This window comes from Tenrec ecaudatus, chromosome 2 (assembly GCF_050624435.1).
Source record: "Tenrec ecaudatus isolate mTenEca1 chromosome 2, mTenEca1.hap1, whole genome shotgun sequence".
Classification (NCBI taxonomy): Eukaryota; Metazoa; Chordata; class Mammalia; order Afrosoricida; family Tenrecidae; genus Tenrec; species Tenrec ecaudatus.
In genome coordinates this window covers 2,778,595-2,784,594 of record NC_134531.1, presented here as the reverse complement: position 1 = coordinate 2,784,594, position 6,000 = coordinate 2,778,595, and the positions used below count along the sequence as shown (strand labels likewise).

The 6,000-nt window shown below is 47.6% G+C and overlaps 1 pseudogene; it reads right to left on the bottom strand.

Annotated features, from left to right (window-relative positions):
* Nucleotides 1-1,530: 1,530 nt before the first annotated feature.
* Nucleotides 1,531-6,000, bottom strand: part of LOC142439240 (myosin light polypeptide 6 pseudogene) — a 13,991-nt pseudogene continuing 9,521 nt past the window's right edge.

Genomic DNA, 6,000 nt, shown 5'->3' with positions numbered 1-6,000 from the left:
CTTCTGTGTTTTCTTTTCACATTTGTAGTCAATTTGATTTCTGTGTATTTCATCTGGAGCTGTCCATGTGTATAATCTCCTTTTGTGTTGTTGAAAAAAGGCATTCACTATGAACCAGTTGTTGGTTCTGCGAAATTCTGTCATGCAGTCTGTAGCTTCATTTCTATTTTCATAGAAAATAGACCATCTTTTCTGGTTAGTGTTCTTTCCTCTTTGTTTCCAACGTTTGCATTCCAATAGCCAATAATTATCAATGCATCTTGAGTTCAAGTTTGATCAATTTCCAACTAAAAATATTGGTAGAATTCTTCAATTTCTTCATCACTAGCTGCGGTTGGTGTATAAATTTGAACAGTAGTTAAGTTGTTGAATTTCCTTGAATGCGGATAGATATAATCCTACCATAGCCAGGACTGTACTTGCAGAGTGATTTTTCAAAGCCCTTTTTGACCAGAAATACACCATTCCTTTTGATTTTATCATTCCCAGTATATTAAATCATATGATTTTCCCACTCAAAATAGCCCAGCACCAGTCCATTTCAGCTTACTGATGCCTAGGATCTCAATCTTGATGCATTCTATTTCATTTTGGAGGACACTCAATTTTCCTAGATTCCTACCCTCACACATTCCAAGTTTCGATCGTTAGCAGATTTTTGCAGCTGTTTCTCTTCACTTTGAGTCAGGCCCCAGCAGCAAATGAAGATCCTGGAGGCCCCACTCCCACAGGCTTCACCCGACTCCTGTCACCGTCGTCCACTCCACTCCAACAAAGCAGCTCCTCCTCGATCACGTTTGGAGTGCCCTCTCACGGGAGGCGCCCTCCTCCGGCCCTCTCTCTGACAAGGTCCTGTTTCCATTCAGTGTGTGACAATGTTCCCAAGCGGGGCTCAAGGTTTTCAGCGGCTCCTTCCTGCGAAGTGAGGAGCAGAGGCCTTCGCGGCCATCTCTTCTTAGTCTGGAAGCTCCACTGAGACCCGTTCACTTTGGGGGACCCTGCTGGCCTTGGGAATACCAGTGACATTGCTCCCAGCATCACACAGCACACCGCAGTACAACAAGCTGACAAGTGGTGGGATATTAATGAGACTGTTGTGTAAGTTGGGCATTCTGTTGGGGCACCTTTCTTTGGAATGGACTGAAAATGGATCTCTCCCAGTCTTGGCCAAATAGCCATCTTTCAAATGTCTTGGCAGAGAGGAGCGAGTGCTTCCAGTGCTTCATCAGTGTTGAGACATTTTAATTGGTATTCCATCGATTCCTGGACCCTTGATTTGGGCTCGTGCCGTCAGTGTAATTTGGGCTTCTTCCTTCAGTACCATTCTCGACCATATACTGCCTCTTGAAATGATTGAATGCCACCTAGTTTGTTTTTTTTTAATTTTTTTTAGCGCAGAGAGCAAGTTTATTTGGTGACTGCTGCTGCAGAGGACGAGGTGCTGTGGCAGTGAGGAGGCCTTGGGATGACACACAGTCAGTCTCACATGGGAAAAGGCACAGGGCTCTGGGGACACGGGAAGGGCTACCCTCAGCTGTTCATCACCAGGCAGACGAGCTCTTCGGAGTTGGTGCAGCCATTGCTGTCCTCGTGCCCGGCCACCAGCATCTCTACTTCTTCCCCCGTCATCTTCTCGCCCAGGGCGACAAGGACAGGCTGGATCTCGGCCCCCATGACGGTGCCATTCCCTTCCCTGTCAAACACCCGAAGGCCCTCAACGTAGTCCTTGTAGGTGCCCTGGTCCTGGTTCCTGGCCACAGTCTGCAGCATGGGCAGGAAGTGCTCAAAGTCCAGCACCTTCACATCCGTCTCACCACTCTTGGGGTTCCCCAGGACCTTGAGCACCTCGGTGTTGGTGGGGTTCTGTCCCAGGGCCCTCATCACGTCCCACACTGGCTGTGCAGGATCTTGCCGTCACCGGTTCAGTCAAACAGCTGGAAGGCCTCACTGAACTCTGTAGTCTGGCTCCTCCGGGACCTCTTCCTGCAGTAAGGGCCCCTAGTTATTTTTTGAAACAGTAACTCTGTGTGTTCCTTCCAACTTCTTTTGATGCTTCCTACATCACTCAATATTTTGCCTATAGAATCTTTCAACATTGCAACTCGAGGCTTGGTTTTTTTTGAGTTCTTTCATTTTAAGCTAGCTGTGTTTCTCCTTTTGGGAACGCCAATCTGTAGCCGTCCGTGAATACCTGGCGCCCCCATGTGTTACAGAACAGAACCGCTCTCTGTGTTTTCCTTTGCTGCAATCGTTAGGGGAACACATCTCCAGGCCTTTCTTTCTCGGAGCCAGTAATGAGGTGCAGACCGTGTACATCGAAGTCTTGATGAATTATTGGATGAGAAAGTCAAGAACACCGCTCGTGCACAGCCTGGGAAACGCGCGGCTCTGTGCCCACTATTGGAAAGGCCGACCCAGCCCCTTCTCCTACAGTCTGGGTCTCCCTGCAGATGGGGTGCAGGTTCGGTCCCCGGGCCCTGGGGTCCCTCGGGGAAGAAGCGCCTGCTCTGCCCTGGGAGCCCAGCTCAGTTCCGTGGGAGCCCAGCACCAGGCGGGTCCCACGCTCGCGCGCCCTCTCGTGGCCGCCCGCCGAATCGCAGACATTCAGGTGCGCACTCTAAAGCCAGGGACGGAAACAGATGTGGGGGTGGGGGGCACCCCTGCCTTGCCGAGAGCGGTGGGGATAAGTAGTGGCGCAGTATTTTTTCTGTCTTCATCAGGAAGTGCTTCAAATCCTCTTCACTTCAGCAAACAAGGTTGTGTCCTCTGCATGTTGCAGATGATTAACTGGTCTTCCTCAAATCCAGCACCCACATTTTTCTTCATATAACCCAAACCAAACTCAATGCCGTGGACTAGACTCTGACTCATAGCGACGCGACAGGGCAGGGTTGACTGCCCCTGTGGATATCTGAGGGGTAACTCTCTACAGGAGTAGAAAGCCTCATTTTCCTGCGGAGGAGCAGATGGTGGTTTCAGACTGCTGACCTTGTGGTTAGCTGCCCAAGGTGTAACCCACGGTGCCACCGGGGCTCCTTTGCTTCAGGTAGTTCATCTTTTTCACACACATAGGAAGGACAGAAGGATGAGTACTACCTCACTTGCCCATTTCTTTATTTAGCAAATATTTATTGGGAGTCCAATAGGTGGCAAAGACACAAGGTAAACTGTGTATTTGTGAGCCTTAGGAGAAAACAAAACAAACAAAAGTCTCAGGACAAGAAAATGAAATGTCCGATCAGCACAGAGAAACTAGATTAAGGGACAGCCTGACGTAACCGATGGCTACACGAATTACCCCTAGTGCACAAAAGAAAACAGAACTGCTACCTTTTAGCTTCTTAGAGCCTAAGAGTCACAGTGGAAAGCTTAGCACTTGCCTGGTCTGGAGGGAATTGGATCCCAAGATGGTGGAGATATAGTGACCAGCCCTTTGCTGCTCATCTCTGGTCAAGACAGGCATGGAAAATAGGGGGCTCTAGTGGGTGAGGGAAGGCAGGCTCACCTCCCCCTCCCCCCACCAACCCAGCACTGTGGAGCAGGGACAAGGTGAAGAAAAGGTGTGGCTGCTTAGCAGGGAACCTAATCAGGCCAGATTTCTGTCCAAGAGGCATCCAGCTGAGCATTTACTGGGGTATGCATATGGTGGAGTGTCTCTCAACCTTCCCTTCCTAGTACTTTTTAGATCAGCCTCGTTGCTACTGAGATGTGGTAGGAGACATGCAGCAAGGCCTGGGTTCCTTGCTTTGGGCGGTGTCACATTGTTAGGCTAGGTGCTTAACACTTGGGAGCCCTGGCTTCCCAACGAAGCAAGCTGGCAGATGGACGGTTTAGGGAAATGCAGAGACACTATCTTAATTTTTTTTGAGCAGTTTGGAAGAAATCTCAAGTTATATGGCTTCATAGACCAGACAGAAAGAAATATAGGACAGAAGCTAATACAGCAGGGAGAATCGATAGCTGATGGGATCTGTAGCTGTGTCCAGAGCACTGAATAATAGATCAGTGTCCACAGGGAAGAAAGTGTCAGGTGCCCTGATAAAGGCCATGTCCTCAGTTCTCTGTTGCCCACTACTCCGTCAAGCAGCTGGCATAAACCCCCCGAAGAAATGCTTACTGGTGCTGAGGATGAAACAAATCAGGGTTTACTGAATCAGGACTTGAAAACCAGGCGAGGCTGGAGCATTCCCACGACCCCTCGCAGTGCAGTGAATTACTATATATGGCTTCCTGCCTTTATTGGTGTTTTTAGTGCCGAGTGGGTTCCCAGCAGAGTACAACAGAACAAAATATCGCTCAGTCCTGTGCCGTCCTCATCTTGTTCCTACCCTTGAGCTCGCTGAGGCCCCCACTAAATGACTGGGTGTTGTTGTTAGGGGCTGTCAGGCCCATAACAACCTTATGTGCAACACAATGAAACCCTGCCTGGTCCTCTGCCATCCTCGCAATTGTTGTTTGGCCCATTGTTATAGCCACGGTGCCACGTCATTTCCTTGAGGGTCTTATACCATCTCGCTGATTTCACCGAGCATGATCTCCTTCTCCAGCAGCTGCTCTTGCCTGAGAATATGTCCAAAGTACATAAAAACACTTGCCCTCCTTCCTTCTAAGGGTCATCTGGCTGTACTTGAAGACAGATTTGTTGATTCTTCTGGTTGTCAACCACGATTCTTCTGTGGTCTTCCTTATTCACTGTTCAGCCCTCACATGTTCATGAGGCTACTGAAAATGCTTTGTGTGCCAACACTCTTTTGTGAGGATGAATACCAAACTAGTGCCAAGGAGTTTGAAATGAGAAAAAATCCCAAAAGTCCAACTCTTGGAAGATGACAGTCTACTCCATTTCCCCCACGCCTCCTTTGAGTCTGTTCTCTCATGTCTTTGGGTTCTAAAATCACTTGTTGGTGGGTACAGTTCTGGCCAAACTCTTGAGGGTCAGGCAGATGGATGCTGGGGCTAGAGGACGCACTCCACTGCCAGTGCTTGCTGGTGAGATCATTGCATACATTGTATATGCGGCAGGATGACACTGCAGGGAATCTTGTACACAATTACGCCCAGGGGAACCCTGTCAGTATCTTCCCCAACTTGTTTGTGTAGGTCGAAGGGGACTACAGAGGGGTGGGCAAGGGGCGGGTATAGGTTCAATCTAGCATGAAGCAGCTTTGTTGAGGAGGAGATTAAAAAAATAGAAGAGCTCCAATGACCATACACAGGTTTCTTCTCTCCTCAAACCTATCCAAACTTGTTTCCATTGCTTTTTTAACACAAGAATGAATACCCACAAGATGAAGTCCCTTAGCCCTTTGAGATCATTTCCATTCTGCACACTAAAGTTGTCACAGGTATTTCAGGGCGCACAAGAGACCCCCAACTCAAATATAACTTAAGGAGAGCATTTGGTAAGTCTTAATGGGGCAAAGACAAGAGAAGGACAAAGGCATATCAGCTGGATGAGGGAGACCATTAGGACGAGATCATAACGACATCCACAAGTTCTTAATATGTATGCGACACAGAGGGAACTGTCACAAATTCATGGCTGATGGCAAATCAATACATCAGTTACAGGACCAGAGCTGATAACAAGGGCTCAAATAGAAAGTGTTTATACGATTATGGCAAAATATGTACAAATATGCTTGATACAATTGATGTATGGGTTGTTATGAGAGCAGTAAGGGTCCCCCATAAAGTGATCTAAAAAACAAAAAACCAAAAAAGGAATGGAACCATAATTTGGGATATATACATTCTTTTAAAAATCATTTTACTGTAGGCTTGTACAACTCTTATCACAATCCATACATCCATTCACGGTGTCAAGCACATTTGTTGCCATCATCATTCTCAAACATTTTCTTTCTACTTACGCTACATATAACCCCCTTCTCAAAACATTTTCTTTCCACTTTCGCTACATACAACCAACCCCCTTTCTACTGAAGCTACATTTTCTTTCTACTTAAGCTACATATAAAATGGGTGAAGGGAAACGCT